Genomic DNA, 21,442 nt, shown 5'->3' on the forward strand with positions numbered 1-21,442 from the left:
TCTATGTTTAAAGGCGATAAGCATATTTTTCATTTTGTATGCGACAAACCTATTAATTTTAATAAAATATGTGTAAAGCAGATATGTGACAACCACAGTTGAAAGGGCCAGTATCACTACAAAATAAAAATGACTTAAATGTATATACACAATATGCTTGACTAGTCTATTCTTGCATTAGATAGTTTCAAAATAGTTTCAAAAAAGGAAACACTCTATTTACTGGACTGTAGTAAGCTTACCGCATCAAACGGTGGTTCCAGGTGCTCATGTCCCAGACCTTCAGCATTGGGAGTAGACCACTGGAAAATATTTTGGACAACTTTATCTATACCATTTACATTTAAAGGAATTGTTCAGTGTAAAAAGTTAAAACTTGGCAAATAGATAGGCTGTGCAAAATAAAAAATGTTTCTAATATAGTTAGTTAGGCAAAAATGTAATGTATAAAGGCTGGAGTGACTGGATGTCTAACATAATAGCCAGAACACTACTACATTGGCAATTTTTATTGCCAATGTTAAGTACTTGTTCCCCTATTAGATCTTTTAGTTTACTACTAGTCTGACCTATGTACTGTTTGTTACATTTTTCACAAGTTAATAAGTGAATTACATTAAATTATTAAGTGATTTCATACAATGACATCAAAGAAATCAAATCCCTTTTAACTGAATTACATCTTGTGGATGTCTGGAAAGTGCTTAACCCATTAAAGAAAGACTACACTCACTTTTCAAAATCATTTTTGGTTTATTCTAGAATAGACTACTTATTCATATATCAACAATGGTTACATTTGTTTAATAAATCAGAAATTAAAAATTGTACTATTTCAGATCACGCCCCTGTCTCAGTGAGATTTACGCTTCCTCAAACAGCTAATCCAGAATTTACTTGGCGTCTGAACGATTTTTTGCTGCTCCCCGAAAATACCAAGAACCAAATAAAACAGTTGATTTTACATATAATTCAAACAAATCGATCTCCTGATATTTCATCAGCAACCCTCTGGGAAACCATAAAATGTGTCCTACGGGGTCATCTCATTTCTCTAAGTAGCACCCTAAAAAAAGAAAAGGAAGCAGATATTAAGACATTATTGAAAGATATTTCTATCTTGGAACAGAAACATAAGAAATCACTAGATCAAGAACTTTTAATAAAATTAGAACATAAGAGAATACAGTTAAAAGCCATACTAGATACTAAAGTGCAAAAGGCATATCTTAGGAGCAAACAAAGATTTTATGAACTAAGCGACAAATGCAATAAACATTTTGCTAAAATTTTGAAGAAAATCCAACCTAGAACAAACATAGCCTCGATTAGAGATACGAATAATGTTGCCCATTATGACACTAAAGGTATAGCGACCACATTTAAAGACTATTACCAATCACTTTACAAACTTGATACTAACCAAGTTCCAAATGGTCAATTTGAGAAAATAGGTACCTTCATAGAAGAGGCAGGCATCAAGAAATTGACTTTAGAAGACTCCCAAGCTTTAGAAACTCCCTTTTCATTAAAAGAATTAGAAGCCTGCATTGACTCACTTTCTGCGGGTAAAAGCCCAGGACCGGATGGCTACTCAGTCCTCTTTTACAAAGCCTTCAAGGAAGAAATATCCCCCCTCTTTTAGAATACTTTAACTCTATCTCTAATAATAGAAGTTTCCATACACAAGCGCAAGAAGCTCACATCACCATAATACCAAAACCAGGGAAAGACCCAGAACTTTGTCCAAGTTATAGGCTGATTTCATTAATTAATATTGATCTGAAGATCTATGCTAAAATTATAGCTAACAGATTAAAGCATTTTTTAACCAACTTGATACACTCGGACCAAGCAGGATTTGTCCCCAGGCGAGAAGGAAAAGACAACACAATCAAAATAATGTCATTGATAAGATATGCACAAATTAAAGGAATACCTTCTCTCATCCTGACTACAGATGCAGAGAAAGCCTTTGATAGGGTTTCTTGGGATTACTTAGATAGAACTTTAACTGGTTTTGGAATAGGCCCTATCTTGAAACAAAAAATAATGGCATTATATGACAACCCTTCTGCTAGGATAAGAGTAAATGGCTCGCTACCTCCTAAAGTGCAAATTTTTAATGGTACGAGACAGGGGTGTCCGCTCTCACCAATTCTCTTCATAATGGTTATGGAAACTCTTTTAGCTCATACCAGGAAGAATCCAGATATTTCTGGATTGATTGTAGCAGGTAAAGAATTCAAATGCGCTGCTTTTGCAGATGACCTATTGTTGTTTGTCACAAAACCGATAATATCCCTTCCTAACATAGTGTTTCTGATGAAATCCTTTGGAGAACTCTCTAATTTCAAAGTAAACTACTCAAAATCTGAAATATTGAATGTTAACATTTCCAAATCAACAAGTAGACACTTAAAACAGAACTTCTCTTTTAAATGGGCCCAATCCCACATTAAGGGGCAGATTTACAAAATTCGAGTGAAGAATTCGAATGTAAAAAACTTCGAATTTCGAAGTATTTTTTGGGTACTTCGACCATCGAATTGGTTAAATTCGTTCGAATTCGAACGATTCGAACGATTCGAAGTAAAAATCGTTCGACTATTCGACCATTCGATAATCGAAGTACTGTCTCTTTAAAAAATACTTCGACCACCTACTTCGGTAGATAAAACCTACCGAAGTCAATGTTAGCCTATGGGGAAGGTCCCCATAGGCTTGCCTGTGATTTTTTGTTCGAAGGATTTTCCTTCGATCGTTGGATTCAAATCCTTCGAATCGTTCGAACGAAAAATCCTTCGATCGATCGCAGGATTTGCGCAAAATCGTTCGACTTCGATATTCGAAGTCGAACGATTTTAGTTCCCAGTCGAATATCGAGGGTTAATTAACCCTCGATATTCGACTATTGATGAATCGGCCCCTAAATATTTAGGAGTTAATATACTAAGTGATCTTGATAAACTGTATCAGAGTAACTATGTACCTCTTTTAACCTCAATTCAGAAACAGATAAACAACTGGGAGAAACTCCAATTGTCCTGGTTTGGAAGAGTCCAAGCCATAAAAATGATAATTTTACCAAAAATACTATACATGCTTCAGGTACTTCCGATTTTCCTCCCTGAGGCGTTTCTCGTTTCAATTTAATCAATGTTGAGTAGATTTATATGGGGAAAGAAACATTCTTGATTGAAATACAGCCTTCTTATTCAACCTAAAAACAGAGGAGGCCTAGGACTTCCAGATATTAATCTGTATTATATAGCAACCCATCTAGCAAGAATACTTGCTTGGTATTCTGGCATTGAGAAGAAAGACTGGATAATATTAGAACAAAGTTTTGTATCAATTCCGATTCAAAACACATTGTGGTGTAAAGACACCAATGCGTTAATGCACTCTATTACCCACCCGCTGATCACTGCTACTCTTAAGGTATGGCAAAAAAATAAAGACTGTTTGAAACTTACCGCTATCCCCTACATACTTCAACCTTTGAACCAAAACCCTGAAAATTTTTACCCAGTATGGAGAAAGGGTCCTTTTCCAGGTGGGAGAGATACAACAATACAAATACTAGAATTAAAGATTTTATTAAAGATAACAAAATTATCTCGTTAGCTGAGAAACAAAGAAGATGGGGAAAACACCCCAGAGATCTGTGGGGATACAATCAGCTTCACTTCTATATACAAAAACAAAAAACTTACGATTGGGAACGACAATTGTCCCCTTTGGAACAACTATTGAATTCTCCTGCACCTATACTCAAACCATTTTCAAAAACATACAAACTTCTAATTGACACAACCGCCCAACAACCCTGGTCCTTCTGCAAAGCGTGGGACAAAGAACTGAGCACAAACTTATTAGATAGTCAATGGAGAGAAATTTATAAATATCAATACAAAACATTCAAAGCCTCTAAAACAAACTAAGCAAACTACAAATTACTCACTAGATAGCACTATACTCCAGCAAAATTACAGAAAATGTACCCCAATTGCTCTAATATATGTTGGCGATGTAACACTGATTTGGGCACTCATACACATATATGGTTAACTTGCTCCAAAATGAAACATTACTGGGGTGAGGTATTAAGCATAATAAACAAACTTACATGCTCAAACATTAAGATAGAACACCAGGCACAAATACTATTAAACTTACCTTATGGAGAAAAGGAACGATGGGACACCTTAACTCTTTTTCTCCTCCAATCTGCAAAGGCTATGGTTCCAAAGAAATGGAAAACAGAGTTAGCACCTACATTAAAAGAATGGATTACAAATACTGATGAGATGAGGCAAATGGAAGAAATAACCCATATTATTCATAACCAAAGTAGCAAATTTTGGAAAATCTGGCCCCCCCTGGATAAACTATATTAAATCCCTATGATTGATAATATACAAATAAAGATTGCCCGTTTTACACAATCTAATACTCTTTCTTTTTAACAGAGAGCCTAACGCCTCGAATCTGCGAAAGATGTTATTAAACGCCTAGACAGGTAGAAAATAATTGTTGAACTTAGGTATCACCTGTTGTCAGTATTTACCATGTATATGAATATGTTACGTGTATTGGAAAAGTATTACCCCCCCTTCCCTCCTTTCTTCTTTCTGTACCCTTTCCATTCCTTCTTTCTGAAAATACTTAAAATAAAGAATTTACAAAAAATTATTAAGTGAATTACATTTTATTATTACAATAATATAATGTTGAATCTGGTAAGTGTTATTCATGGCAGTGTAAGTAAAAGATTGTGTATTTTTTATGTATTTACAAGTAATACATTTTTTTGGAACCTAAACATGCCCCCTTGTGTGTAACCATGTATCTTGTTTTTCATTCAATTTAATAAAACTGGGTGTCAGTTTATTTCCTAGTGTTTCTATTTTCCTAGACACAAATGTTTTGTTGAGGATTTTTCTCAAAATAGGGTCAGTTTCTAAAATTACCAAATTTCCATTTATAATATTTTTATCTGGTTAAACTGTGGGCTATAGGTAAGAATACAAGACAGAACCTCTGGATCATCCTTTTTTTTCCCACCAAAGGCACTTTTATCACTTTTGAAATCACCACTGATGGAAAGAATGTTATCATTAATGGTTCTATATCTTTTAAATACATTTAAGCTATCTGTTTTAGCTAGTCTTTCGGCTGCTTGTATTAAAACAGGGGTCCTCAAACTTTTTAAACAGTGGGCCAGTGCATGGTCCCTCAGACTGCTGAGGGGCTATAGTTTGAAAAAAAAACCATGAAAGAATTTCCATGCACTCTGCACATACAGTATATTATTTATAGTGCAAAAAACATGAAAGAACAATAAATATACAACTACTTTGGGCGCTGCTCGGTTCCTTCTTTGTGGCAACTCGGCTTCTTCTTCTTCGGTGCAACTCAGCTACTACTTTAGTGCACCCAACTACATATCTGTCTCTCCCTACAAGCGGTTATTTGGTTGATGGTTCCCCTGTAACCCTAGCTAATAGCGCAACATGTGCGGTGTGTGCAAGAGGAGTACCTGGACTGGGTGAGTGGCACACTTCTACTAAGCTGCTGCTTGCATATCCGCTCTTTTCCTCTGCCCCAGTGCATCATGTTTTGATTTAAATGAGAAATGAAGTCAGTGAACTAATCACTTGTACCAGACCAGATGAGTAAAATATTGTCACTTTAACAGCCATAACATTGTATATATTCAGAGAAAGTGTTACAGTCCTGAAAGATGTATTGTTCTTCCCACCAACCTAAAAAAAGGTTTGCATATGAGGGTACAAATTTTGCACCCATTGACTTTCCACAGCATTGTAAGTAATATTTTTCATTAAAGAAGAATAAAGTGTGCGTTGACAAATATTGAATAGATACATTAGAAAGAAACATGATTCGAGGCATAAGTGCTACAACATGTGAGGTGATATTCAATGGTATATGACCCAAGATTGTGTGGGATGCATGAATAGAAGGAAACAACATTGATAGAGGCCCATTTAAAGTTAGTATTCCAATGAATGCATGTATTACATGACCACTATCTGTAACGTTCGGTATCCCACAACCCAGAGTAAACCCCAATGTCCCGGGCTCGGCTCACGCTTCGGCCTATAACCGCCGCCTTTCACGTCGGGTGGAGCCCTCCGCTACTCGGATGCCGCCAGGACTTAATAGTGAGGAGACTGAGGGAAGAACTCTGGGCGAGCAAGGGAACTAAACGTAGAGTTAACAAAGTCCAGGAACGGGCCGAGTCAAAACCAATCGGAATGCGGTACAAAATCGGTAAACAGCAGAGTGGTCGAGGTCACAGGCCGGGTCAGCAACTAACAGGTCGAAGTACAGAAACGGAATCCAAAGAGTAGTCGGGAACAAGCCAAAGGGTCAGGGCAGGCGGAAGTCAAACAGTAATCAGGAATAGCCAAAGGTCACAACAAGAAACACAGAATAATCACACCCAGGAACGATAAACAGAACCTACGTTGGGCAAGGCAAAAAGGACTGCTGGCCATTTAAAGATTTGAATTTGGCGCCACAGGACGCTGGCGAATCAGCGCCAGCGCCTGCGCCTTTAATTACTGCGCATGCGCACTGCGCATGCGCGCCGCGCGCTCCATAGGAGCCGGCGCCTGAGGCCTAGCCGCATCGGCGGCGGCGGAGAGGAACGGGCGTCCCCGTCGAGGGGGCGACAGGCGTCCCTGTCGTCCCCTCGGTAAGTTTATAACATTACCCCCCCCTCCAGAGGGGGCCACTGGACCCTTAGGTTTGTTGGGAAATTTAGAATGAAATTGTCTCACCAACCTATCCGCCTTAACATCAGAGGCGAAAACCCAGGATCTCTCCTCAGGACCATAGCCCTTCCAATGAACCAGATATTGGAGTTTGCCCCTAGAGATACGAGAGTCAATCAACCTGTGAACCAAAAATTCGGATTGACCCTCAACAGAAATAGGAGGGGGAGGAGAATTCTGACGTACCACTCTAGCAGGTCTCAACAGAGATACATGGAAGGAATTAAAAATCTTGAGTTCGGGGGGAAGATTTAACCTGACAGTACATGGGTTGATAACATCAGATATAGAGAACGGACCAATAAACTTGGGACCCAGTTTGGCTGAAGGGACTTTCAAAGAAATGTTTTTGGAGGACAGCCAAACCTTGTCACCAACCTGATACACAGGAGAATCCCTCCGATGTTTGTCTGAAGCCCTCTTCTGAGCAGCTACTGCAGAAGATAAGGACTTCTGAACCTCCTGCCAAGTCTTGGAAAAATCCTCCACAAAGGAATTAACAGCAGGAAGATCACAAGAACCTGAAAATGAAAAAACTCTGGGATGAAGACCAAACACTGTGAAAAAAGGAGATTTGCCAGTGGAGGAATGAATGGCATTGTTATAGGCAAATTCAGCCCACGGAAGAAAATTAACCCAAAGTGCCTGATTGCAGGACACATAACATCTAAGATATTGTTCCAGAGTCTGATTTGTCCTCTCAGTCTGACCATTGGTCTGGGGATGATATGCGGAAGAGAAAGACAGATCAGTACCCATTAATGAACAAAAAGCCCGCCAGAATTTGGACACGAATTGAACCCCCCTATCCGACACAATATTGAGAGGAGCCCCGTGAAACTTAAATATATGGACAATGAAAAGTTCAGCTAGAGTCTTGGCAGAGGGAAGGGCAGAAAGAGGAATAAAATGAGACATTTTACTAAAACGGTCCACCACTACCCAGATAACAGTATGCCCCTTCGATGGAGGTAATTCTACAATGAAATCCATGGATATATGAGTCCAAGGTCTCTCAGGAATAGGAAGTGACTGCAGCAACCCTTGAGGTAAAGATCTAGATGGCTTAGATCGTTGGCAGACTGGGCATGACTCAATATATTTGGCAACGTCTTGTCTTAAAGTCGGCCACCAGAGAGTACGAGACAACAAATCGCAAGTCTTCGCACAACCCGGATGACCAGCCACTTTAGAATCATGAGTCTCGTGAAAGACTGCTTCACGTAAATCGCTAGGAACAAACAACTTGCCCACAGGAATATCAGGAGGGGAATCTACCTGGGCATTCGACAAGGAAGTAGAGAGATCCGGACTCAAGGCTGCCACAATCACCTCCTTAGGAACAATAGAAACTGGTTCCAAATCCTCCCTAGGCTTGGAGACAAAACTTCTAGAAAGGGCATCTGCTTTCAAATTCCTTTCTGCAGGTCTGTAGGTGATGAGAAAATTAAAACGTGAGAAAAACAATGACCACCTGGCTTGACGAGGGTTTAACCGTTTAGCAGATTCAATGTACAACAAATTTTTATGATCTGTGAACACAGAAACTGTATGCTTGGCACCCTCAAGGAGATGTCTCCATTCCTCAAATGCCAATTTAATGGCCAATAATTCCCTATTGCCAATATCGTAATTGACCTCAGCAGAGGAGAATTTTTTTGAGAAAAAGGCACATGGGTGAATTTTACCAGAGACAGGATGTCGTTGAGATAATACTGCTCCGGCACCGATCTCAGACGCATCCACCTCAACAATAAAAGGCAAAGATGAGTCTGGATGCCGGAGAACTGGAGCAGAAATGAAGGCCTCTTTTAAGAGGCTAAAGGCCTCAACAGCCTCAGCAGACCAAATACTAGGGTCAACCCCTTTCTTAGTTAAAGCAGTAATTGGGGCCACCAATTTGGAAAAATTCAGAATAAATTGCCTATAGTAATTAGCGAACCCTAAAAATCTCTGGATCGCTTTCAAAGAAAGGGGTTGTGCCCACTGCTGAATTGCTTGGACTTTAGTGGGCTCCATCTCAAGACCAGTTTGGGAAATAATATATCCAAGGAAGGGTACAGCAGAGACTTCGAAGAGACATTTCTCAAGCTTAGCATACAGATGATTCTGCCTTAACCTGGATAGAACCTCCCGAACATGAGCACGATGGGAAAACAAATTTGAAGAAAAAATTAGAATGTCGTCTAAGTAGACAACGACAAACCGACCCAAAAGATGACGGAAGATATCGTTAACCAGTTCTTGAAAAACAGCGGGGGCGTTACACAGACCAAATGGCATTACCAAGTATTCATAATGCCCATCTCTGGTATTAAAAGCGGTCTTCCACTCATCCCCCTCCTTTATCCTGATTAGATTATAGGCACCCCTTAAATCCAATTTGGAAAAAATAACAGCCCCCTTCACTCTATCAAAGAGTTCAGAGATTAAAGGGAGGGGGTAACGATTCTTGACCGTGATCTTATTTAACCCTCTATAATCGATACAGGGTCTAAGAGTCCCATCCTTCTTTTTGACAAAAAAAAACCCAGCCCCCGCAGGGGAAGAAGAAGGTCTAATGAACCCCCGCTCCAAATTCTCTTTAATATATTCCTCCATGGCTAAAGACTCGGGGAGGGAAAGAGGATATGTCCTTCCCTTGGGAGGAGAAGACCCAGACAATAATTCAATAGCACAGTCATAGGGTCTATGGGGGGGGTAAGGATTCAGCTGCTTTTTTACAGAAAACATCGGAAAAAGCGGCATAACAAGGGGGAAGACTCTTTAAAGAAGTAGCGGCCAGGGTCTGGACAGGCTTAACACAAGAATACATACATGCAGAACTCCATTTTAAAATTTTACCAGAGGGCCAATCAACCTGGGGATTTTGAGCTTGTAACCAGGGAAGACCTAAAATGACTGGAGTCTGTGGGCACTCAGTAATGAAAAATGAAAGAGATTCAAAATGATCAGAAATGGACATGTGAATAACCTTAGATCGAGTAGATACTAGTCCGGAACCCAAAGATCTACCATCAATGGCGGATAGTCTGAAAGATGGAACCTGTGGTTCCCAAGGAATACCATGTTTTTGAATAAACCCAAAATCCAAAAAATTACCCGCTGCCCCAGAATCCAAAAAAGCAGAGCTCTGCACACAACCACTGTCCCAACTCAAAAGAACCGGAATTAAAATTTGAGAAGATTGGGGAGTAGAAACGACATCACCCAAGCAAGACTCCCCAGACCTGCTTAGGTTCTGTCGTTTCCCGGCCTTTTGGGACAGGTGTTGCGAAAGTGCCCCTTATCCCCACAATACAGACATAACCCATTATTCCTCCTACGAACCCTCTCCTCGGAAGAGAGACGAGTAGAACCAATCTGCATAGGTTCTTCTAAAGATCTAGGAAAGACTTGAGGGGTGTTAAAGACATTTACGGGAGGAGGTGTAACATAGGAAACCTGCTCTTCCTGGAGTCTCTCTCTATGCCTTCGATCAATCTGGATAGCCAGATGCATGAGAGAATCCAGAGAAGACTGTGCGGGAAAATTTACAAGACTATCTTTAATAGTCGGAGCCAAACCAACCCTGAATTGACTCATAAGAGCCGTATCATTCCAGCCCGTCTCTACCGCCCAACGGCGGAATTCAGTACAATAATCCTCTGCCCGCCGTTTGCCTTGTTTAAGGGCACGTATGGCAGCGTCAGCAGAGGCGGCACGATCAGGATCATCGTAAATAATAGCCATGGCTTTAAAGAAAGCCTCTAAGGAGAGACGGGCTGGATCCCTTTGAGACAAACTAAATGCCCAGAGCTGGGCATCACCCTGTAACAGCGTAACTACAAAATTCACCCTAGACTCCTCAGTAGGGAAGGAATAGGGTAAAAAACTGAAATGCAGTTTACAGGCCTCTTGGAAAGTAAAAAACTTACTTCGATCCCCAGCAAACTTCTCGGGGAAAGGAACCTTGGGCTCATGGAAGGTACTACCAGCAAGTGGAGAAGTACTTGCCTGAGGAGTAGTATTACTCGGACCAGGAACAGGCTGTTACTGCATCATGTCAAGTCTGGAAGAAAGACCGTGAAGACATTGCACAATGTAGTCTTGCTTGTCCTCCTGTTCACCAAGTCTCTGTAGAAGATTTGCCAGAATCGCTTCCGAAGGAGTGGTGGAAGCAGTAGCTTCAGCTGGCTCCATCTTCTTAGTTATTGGCCCAACGTAATGTAACGTTCGGTATCCCACAACCCAGAGTAAACCCCAATGTCCCGGGCTCGGCTCACGCTTCGGCCTATAACCGCCGCCTTTCACGTCGGGTGGAGCCCTCCGCTACTCGGATGCCGCCAGGACTTAATAGTGAGGAGACTGAGGGAAGAACTCTGGGCGAGCAAGGGAACTAAACGTAGAGTTAACAAAGTCCAGGAACGGGCCGAGTCAAAACCAATCGGAAAGCGGTACAAAATCGGTAAACAGCAGAGTGGTCGAGGTCACAGGACGGGTCAGCAACTAACAGGGTCGAAGTACAGAAACGGAATCCAAAGAGTAGTCGGGAACAAGCCAAAGGGTCAGGGCAGGCGGAAGTCAAACAGTAATCAGGAATAGCCAAAGGTCACAACAAGAAACACAGAATAATCACACCCAGGAACGATAAACAGAACCTACGTTGGGCAAGGCAAAAAGGACTGCTGGCCATTTAAAGATTTGAATTTGGCGCCACAGGACGCTGGCGAATCAGCGCCAGCGCCTGCGCCTTTAATTACTGCGCATGCGCGCCGCGCGCTCCATAGGAGCCGGCGCCTGAGGCCTAGCCGCATCGGCGGCGGCGGAGAGGAACGGGCGTCCCCGTCGAGGGGGCGACAGGCATCCCTGTCGTCCCCTCGGTAAGTTTATAACACTATCTTTTATATAACTAAGCAGTACCAAAGGTTGTAAAAAGTGGTCAATGTATTTGCATAGATTTTCCCCCAGTGAGCCCATATCTGCTATAATAGGACATCCTACAAGTAATCTGCCTGGTTTATTTTTTTTTTGGAAAAAAGAAATATTTCTGTCTTTGGGTTCTCAAATTTGAGTAATGTGGCAGTTTATTTAATCTATAACATTATATTCAAGTGCTTCTGATATTAGGTTTTCTAATTCTGCTTTAAAAGTTTTTGTATAGTTATTACGTTATGTTCTATATGCAGAAGAATCTGAAAATTGTCTATTAGCTTCATTTAAGTAGTCTCTTTTATTCAGTATTACAGTTTGATGTCCCTTGTCAGCTTTTAACTATGGGGTTGTCTCTTTAAAGACTATTCAATGCTTGTTTTTCTTACAATTAAGATTATATAATTGTAACGGAAGTTATTTATACTTTCTGATACATTATGATATTGTGAGTTCAGATTCTACATTTCTCTGAAACGTAGTTATAACTTGATACCTTAAATGTACAGGGTACAAATTTGATTTGGTTTTTAACTTATTACAACTAGTTTGTAGGCTTTTTTTCATAGGTTTAGGTGCAGATTTTAAACATAGTTGAGTTGATAACAGACAACTGCAATAAACACCAGGACTTTTAATTCAAGGAAAACACTTGACTTGAATTGAACTAACTTCCAAGGTCTATTCACTTAATTTTTAATTATCTTTAAATTTTGTGTATTACTCGTCCTTTGCCAACTGTTGTTAGGTGGAACACTTAACATGACACAAAGTAAAGAATACACAGCTATGGGACCCATTAACCAGAAATCCATTATCTATAAAGATTTGAATTACAGAAATAACCCATATCTGGAAAACCTCAGTTCTTAAGCATTCTAGCTAACAAGTTATTTACCTGTATATAAACAAAGCTGAAATATGCCATGAAATCTGCATGGAGCTTTGTCTGTTCTACTGTTGTCTCATGGACAAGCTTATGATAAGTTAATATACTGAGGCAAACAATTCACTATATACTCATAAATATTTATTGGGGTAATATTTGACTGTTCCCTTTCCTTAAACACCAGAGTAAAAAAAACTATTGCATTTTGTTTCTCATTGCAATGTTATATTGTTTTGTTTCTCAAGCAACCAAAAAAATGTTATCCTGTCCTTATATTTATCCAAAACCACCAGCCATCTCCTAACCAACCTCTTAGGCCATTCCTTATACACCCTTAAATCTGTCTTACAGTCTGCAACTAAAAGAGAACAAACTCATCCACTGGGTTCCTGTTAAGGGTTAGGTAGGCATGCTGTGGAGTCAGAGGAGGAAGGTGAGTCCTCTGGGCAGGGACTGGCTGTGCTAATGGAACAAGTAAAGGGAAATGCAGGAACAGGGTGCAGAGGGCGATGAATCAGACTGGAAAGGTTGTCCCAAAACAGGACAGGAGCAGACTGGGAAGGAGCAGGATGGAGTGGCCATAGATCCGGAGCAGACTGGAAGGATAGGACTGTGTGTGTGAGTAGATTAGGACTGGACAAAGCGGGCATAGAATCAGATCAGACTGGGGATTGAGCAGCAGGAGGAATGGAGTGGAAGGACTGGAACAGAAGAAGAGGACTGTAAAGCAGGAGAGGACTGTAAAGCAGGAGAGGACTGGATAGCAGGGCAGGACTAGATAGCAGGAGAGGACTGGATAGCAGGAGAGGCAAGGCAATGTCAGTTCAGGGTCAGTTTAAGACAAGGCAGATTAAGGTTATGGCAAAACGGGATCAGAAAAAGGCAAAGTAACAAGGCAAGGTAACAAGGCAAGGTTCAAGGTAAGACAGGACAAGGAAAGACAAGGAAAGGAGGCTAAAGCAGGAACCTTAAGCTAGGGACAATGCCACAGTGCTAGTGTAGGTAGCCAATGTTGAGGCAAGGGAGGTGAGGACGACTGGCCTTAAATAGAGCAGAGTCAGCCTTGATTGGACATCTCCAAACCACCAATCAGGCTGCTGCTGGGCTAGGGCTGCAAAGGTCAGGTAATAAACAGTGAACAACACTGCAGGCGGCTCATCTGGCCCAATGGTTAAGGCATTGAGCCAGAAACCCCAATGTCCCTGTCCCAGCAGATCCTAACAGTTCCCCATTAAAGGAAAACTATATCCCTCAAACTATGTAGGTCTCTATAAAAATAGCAGCTCATATGTAAAACCCTGCTTCATGTAAATAAATCATTTTCATAATAATATACTTTTTTTTGCAGTATATGTCATTGGGTAATCCTAAATAGAAAATTGCCATTTTAAAAATAAAGGCCATCTCCTGGGATTGTATGATTCATTGTGCAGACAAACATACCAAACAAAACATACAGGTTAGGTCACATGAGCCAATTAAAAGACAGAGCTCTATCTTTTGCTTCCACACTTTTCCTGTTACAGTTAGAGTTGTAGTATTTCTGGTCAGGTGATCTCTGAGGCAGCACACAGACCATCATAAAAAGATAAATACATACTAGAAAACTATATATTTTGCAGAACAAACAATCATTAAAGTTTCATATAGAATTTCCTTTGGTTACATACATGTGCTTTAAGGAATTTAAATTCAGTTAAATTCCTTCTGCAATGCAATATATCTTAATAATGCCCACAGACAATTCTTGACTGAAGGGATTACAAAGCATTTGTCAAGTTGACTTGTTGTTGGCCTGGTAACCTGCAAACTGGTGCCAAACTTCTTATGTTCAGTGTTGTTCAGTTACATCCCTGGAAACCAATTATCCAGAAAGCTCCAAATTGCAAGAAGACCCATAGAGTTTTAAGTAAATACAGTAATTATATTTTTAAAATGTTTTTTTTTCTCTTTTACTAATAAAACAGTATGTTTATGCTTGATGATACTAAAGCTGCAAATACACATGGTGGTTTATTTAATGTTTACTTTCTTTAGTAGACTTATACATCTTATAAAGGTCCAGATTATGGAAATATTTCTCATCTGGAAAACACTAGGTCCCAAACAATTGGGCTTCTGTACAATATTAATAACCTCCCAAAAAAGCTTTCTGGATAATGGATTTCCATGATACAGTAATTGAATACCTGTAATTATTATCAACTGATCTGAAAAAATGAAATGGTATTTAACAATTTAGTTGAAAAACCTACAATCCATTTCAAAATCATTGTAGTAACAGAAACTGACAATGACACAAAAAAAAAAATTGATTTTGCACCGTGGAAGTATGTTTGATTCCTCCAATTTGCTGGTTATATATTAGCTTCAAACTTAGCAATCATCAAACAATGCATATAAGAAAATAAAAGCTTTCCTTGTTTTTCCAAAATGATTTGCTGAAAAGTTCTAGCAGTAGTTTATGAAGGCTTGATGGAGAGGAAAGAATTATTTGAATGTACTGTGCAATTTTTACATTTAGTGGCGAACCTCAGTAACTGTACTTTGCCAAGTTCATTATTTCAGTATTTTATAGTACGCAGAATTGCAAATTTGCAAATTTGCAAGCACTTAACTATTAAAAGTTGTTCAATGGTGGTTTATTTACTACAGAATGTTTTATACATTATGACAAACTGAACAGGTGAATGGCAGATAAAGTTAAGTGTGAGTAATAGGCGTATGTGGCATAAAGGTTAAATTAAAGTATATATGCACTTAGGCCATAGTTAAAGCATTACAACTAATGTATAGACCAGTTCTGCTATGTAGTAGTTGAAAAAAAATTATCTTATCTTGTATTTAAAAATGCAATAGTTTATGGGGAGATTTTGTCTCCATGCATGCACTGAATGCTCCAGTTCCAGACTAGAACCCAAGCACTAAAAAGCTGTATATTTTCTTCTTACCAGCTTGGAAACTATTTTCCAAAAATGTATATCTACAGCTCATTTCAAGCTGAACTAAAGGCAGCAGTTCAGACCTCTTCAAGGAATCACCTCTTTGCCTCTTCTGACCTGCTTGAGACTAAACATAATTACATGTTGGCACAGTAAACAGCAAGTTGTCTCCCTTGAGGAGTTAGTAAACACACTTACAGTACAGCACATATTGTGGACTGGTCATGCTATAATAATATTACAATATGAAACAAACCTAACCTATACAGATTTGCAAAAGCTGTTTTCCAAGTTACCCTGAAAATAGTCTTGACCTATTGTTAATTAGAGTACATAGATCCGTAAGGCCTAAACCTCAGCCTGGAGAACCCTCCAATAAATATGGTTCCCCTCTACAAATGCCACTGCAAGAAATGGAGCTAGAGACAAAGTCCAGGGAGCAGAACAGACACCAGAGAGGGTATAGGAAGAACATAAAACCAATCCTTCACAAATCAAGAAGGCTATAATTAAGCTTTAAGAGATATGTCATTTTCCACACTAAACTCTCCTGAAAAAGATCTCTACATAGTAACCAGCAAATATTTTATCATGGGGCTAATGTGCTGAAACTTCTGGTTTGGACAATTCTATAGATCCAATGTTTTGAATGCAAACGTAACTTCACTTCATTGGAAAAAAACATTCTTGTGTCTTTCCTTAGAGGAAGCTGCCTTTTTAAATCAAGGTAAAGACTGGCAAAGGTAAAAACATAAATAATCAACCCTGATCAGTCTTGCTTTATCCCAAGCAAATCTACTACTGTTAGTCTCGAAAGTGTCTATACACATTAGCAAATTGAACACAATAACCTTGGTTCTAGTATAATGGTCTCCCTCATTTAAGATAAGCCCGTTAACTCTGAGTGACCCTATGCTTGAGAACCAACAGTCGGATTTGCTTCATAATTTAGATTTTGCTTATAAATTGGGTCTAGCTTCTGTATAGGGAAACCCTCAGCAATGGTTTTAATTAATTGGATTTTGTCACGATTTTTCCATTATTTTGGGATACAAGGTGGGAATAATCATTGTTGCTCCTGATTTTTGCCATAGCCCTTAAACCCCTGGTTAAGTCTTTCATCAGCTTCAAAAACATTCTTAATGGGGTGATGATTGCCTATTTATTCTAGCTGACCCCTTTCAAATCTATGGGGACAGCCCTAATACTACCTATAGATTCCAGTGACTGTGGACTCTAGCAGTCTCAGGTGGAATGTCAGATGTAAGATCTTATGGATAATAATTTCCCCTAACATATCTAAATATATTAGGATTTATATAGTGCCTATCTTATCAAAATGTAAAATAACAACCTCAGCATGAACAAATATGAAAAAACCTCAAGTGGCCTAACAAAGCAACAAAATGCATTTGTTATTAGGAGTAATACTGACTTATAGGTTGTTATAACAATATACTTACGTACCTTGTGAAGAAAACATATTGTTTCTGTTACTATGTTATTTAATATGCTAAAACTCAATAAAAAATAATAATAGACAAAAATATGCCAAAAACTCGTGGGATTGAATGGACATTTATAAGATGATGTATCTACCAAAGTTTCTGTACAGGCTGCACAGTTCTCAGTGAGAATCTCCAAAAAGATCTTGAAATTAACTTGATGCTAATAACCTTCCTATGAGCTAAAAATTGCCCACATTTTTCTGGCAAACCCTAGTAGCCTTAATTTAAAAGGGGGCCTAGATATCCCCTACCTGTTCCCACCATTTTCTTAGCAGGACAACTATATTCTAGCAGCGATGGGTAAATTTTGCTTCGCCGCGAAATTCGCAAAATTGGCAAAGAATTAGCGAAATGCGAATTGACGCACATTAAAGTCAATGGGTGTCGGAATTGTTGTCAGTATCAAGAAAACTTTGATACCGGCAAATTTTCATGACAATTTAGCAATTTTATTCGCCGGCGTCGAACGCGCAAATTCGCCACAAATTCGCACCTGGCAAAATAATTTGCCCATCACTAGTTTCTAGTAGAGTTAGGTGATGCTAGACTGATTCTGGTTACCATCCTTGAGTTCCTGAAAAACACTTTTACACTATTACAGTATTTGTTCAACCACAAAAGTTACACATTATCATACCTGGCATGTGGCTTTTGCATTAGTTAATTATGTCTCTCCGCTCATCATTCCATTTTCCACATTGTGGAAAAACTATGTTCGATGCCTCTGTGACCCCTAGGATTTTTGCTACTTGTTTAATATTAAATGTAAAGGCAATTATAATATGCTACATAAAATGATAGTATAATGATCACTTTTTATATGCCAAGACCTTAGAGTTGCAATTCAGATACAATGATCTTGACTTATTTTTCACAGTACAATTTTCCAGGCAAAAATAATTTACTGATTACCCCAGCAACCTTCAATGGGTTAAATATTTCAGCACAGTAAGGCATATGTAGATATTAGAATTGCAGCAGTTAGATCAATTTTGAAGAAATGCTAGTCTAGTTTAAATTCAATGCATAACGGGCAGAAAGAGCGCTCAAGCAAAATGCCTCAACAAAGACTCTAATCTATTAAAATATGCCAATTTAATAGCATTTTGTAGTGATACACATTACTGTAGGGAAGAAATATTCATATATATGTCAAAATGGGATGCAAACATGGGTATAGGAACCTAATCTGCTTATAAAGTCTTACAGTGCACATGCTATGTAATACTCGCTTTTCTTTCAGTGATATATGCCAGTATTAATGCTGCAGTTGAGGACATAATTGTCATGTATTAAGAGTGTTAGGGCAGTGATATGAATATATTTTTATATATTTATTTGAGTCACTAGATTCTAAAAATCTAAGGTGTTGTGACCAAAGATTCTGAAGAAATCAGCTAAAGTAATTATATTTTAAATGGGATTGCCCCCTCTGATAAAATAAACAGTGCACTGCACTAGTGATGAGCAAAATGTTCCCTCAAATTTCACTGCGAAAATGATGGCTATAGAATCTAATGCGTGAAAAAAATTGTCGCTCGCCGAAAATTTGTTGCACAATTTGTCATGCGTCAAAAACAAATTGTCGCCCATAGACTTCAATGCATTTTGGTGGATTTTTACAGTTTTGCGAATTTTAGGCGAAGCAATACGTGTCATATACACCCATCACTACACTGCACCTTTTAACTATTGGACTATATTGATTCATCACATGTTCTTTGAAATGTGCATAGCATCCTCCCCATCTCCCAACCTGCCACTAACCATTCCGATCAAGTAAAGTACAAAAGAACAGATCAGCCGATGTTCTGTCCCTGACAGCAATCGTACGAAAGTTATGTCTGACCAAAGCTAGTGACAGTCTCCCTCTGCAATACATACAGAGATATAACCTGCAGCCGACAGAAATCTTTTAACCTGTCTGATCGACCAAACGACTGATCTCCACCGGACGAAAAATTACTCCACACATGGTCCAAAAATCATAATAATCATCGATTCGTACTATCAGATCTTTGCGTCTATGGCCAGCTTTAGAAATAAAGGAAGACAAAGCAAAACAACCTCTGTGTTTTACATAGGAATCAGATAAAGCATACAAAAAAGTAAAAATTTTAACTGAAAAGGGCATTGAGTAAAGGTCAAGAGTAAAACAAATTCCAAATTATATTTTAATATAATAAATTGTCAAGAGAAACAAATTCCAAATTATATTTTAATATAATTAATAGTGAACAAAATAAGAAATTATGCAAGACTGTGTAAACATTATAAATACAGAATTTATCTCAAATGGTTTTGTAGGTGAAAATTTGGGGAACAGTGATCATAACATTGTCTCCTATAAGAGTAGAGACCAGGTAAACTGGTTGAAGAAAAGGGGAGAATACAGAGCCACTTATTGTCTTGCTGTGTGCTTTATAGACTGTTTCTGTTGGTTTCTGTTCTGCAAAAAATAAGGTCCATGCAGAATAATTATACTTTGCAATTTGAATAACCCTAAAAATAGACATCTTATGAGCAAGTTGATTCAGATAAAAATTAGGTATTAAGGTAAAAAAAAATGAATACACTCCATTAACAAATGCACTATGCTGTTATGCCACTATGGGCCAGTTTCAGTTCAGTGAGAAAAAGTTATCTCATGGTTTGTCATGTGAAAACTCGTGGATGAGATTCAATTCAAGGAGAAAAAAAAACTGTACTGCTGATTGAGATTCAATTTTTTCCCATAGACCTCAAAATAATTTTCACGTGATAAACTGTGAGATAAGTTTGTCCAAAATAAATTGCATCTCAAATTGACTCTGAATTGAATCAGTGTATATTTATTTGCATATAGTTTTTTTCCATGTCTTCCTTTAAATGCCTAAATTTTGCACAGTTGTGTCTTTCCTTTATTTGTGCAAAAATGATTGCAAATATAATGGGTGCTCACACTGTGAGCGTCCTATGTCTGTGAATATATATAGCGTCAACCGTAATTTTGCAAATACAAATTTGCAATTTACGAAATTTGTCTAATGAATGTTTTTCAACCAACCAAATGCAGAGTGTGCCCATACATTTTCACAGTTTGCTATATCTAAAAAGCTGGTAAGGACAAATTCAGGATGAAAATAAATTACTTTTACAGAATGTAATAGGTGATATTATAATATCCTTTTATGCACAAACTTGAATTTATTTTTACATTTTTTACCTGTGCATGGGCAAAATTACATATTCTCTAATGAGATAAATTAATTTAGTGTTAATTTTTGCATACAGAATATTGATGAGCGAATCTGTACTGTTCTGCTTCACCAAAAAAATGCGAGAAAATCCCAAATTGTATTGGGGCTCATTAATAAACTTCATGCAGCACAAAAAGATTCGCACAGTGATCATATTTGTTCTGCACATGTTTCTATTTATAAAGCTGGTTAAGATTGGTATATTTAATGTGCAAGCCTAATTGTGAATTCTCTCTCTCAAATGTATAAAATTCATGTAACAGATTGGGTTTAAGCATAAGATAATTTTTTCATGTTTTCATCAGAGGCTAACATTTTTATAAATCTATGCAAGAATTTCACTATACATTCTATTTTGCTGGGAAAAAGTTCAGGAAAAACACATCATTATGATTTCTTACTGCACAAAACTCTTTCCATTGATAATAATTCTAATATCAGTAGATGACCTTATGCACTTTGGAAAGATTTATGAGTAAAAACGGGAACATAAAGTTTATTGTAGGATAATACGATACACAATGAAACCCACTAAAGAACCTCTTCTCTGGTGTAAAGTATTCCAACTTAGCCAGCCTCTCTTCATAATTTTGATCATACCTAGACTATCTCTTGCTTTAGAATTTATGTTCTATTATAGATGTGGGCTTATCAGTGTTTTGTAAAGGTAAATAACTGTCGTCTCCTTGTGGGAATCTACGCCTTTTTTAAAGCATGTCCTAATGACTATTGCTGCTTCTACTGATTAGCACTAATTGTTACAGTTACATGTATTATTCACAATCACCCTTAGGTCTTTTTCCATCAAATTTTTCCCTCTCAGACTTTTTTAGAGTACTCTGCATATTTTTGAGCATTTTTAATTGTATTTGCTTTAAAATTAAAAGGGATTCAAAAATGAAAAAAAGCAAAAAATTAAACGGATAACCATCCTGCAAAATGATGTTGTGGAGAATGACATTATAGGTCATAATCAACATGGATTTATGAAGATATGAAGGACAGATGTCTGACAAATGTGAATATGTTTTATGATTAAGTAAGTAGGGACTTCGTCAGTGAGGTTGCAATAGATCTATTTGATCTAGTTGATCCATTTGGATGCAGTGCTGTATAAATAACAACTGTCTGTCCTTCTTAGTAACAA

Source organism: Xenopus laevis, chromosome 1S, assembly GCF_017654675.1.
Source record: "Xenopus laevis strain J_2021 chromosome 1S, Xenopus_laevis_v10.1, whole genome shotgun sequence".
Classification (NCBI taxonomy): domain Eukaryota; kingdom Metazoa; phylum Chordata; class Amphibia; order Anura; family Pipidae; genus Xenopus; species Xenopus laevis.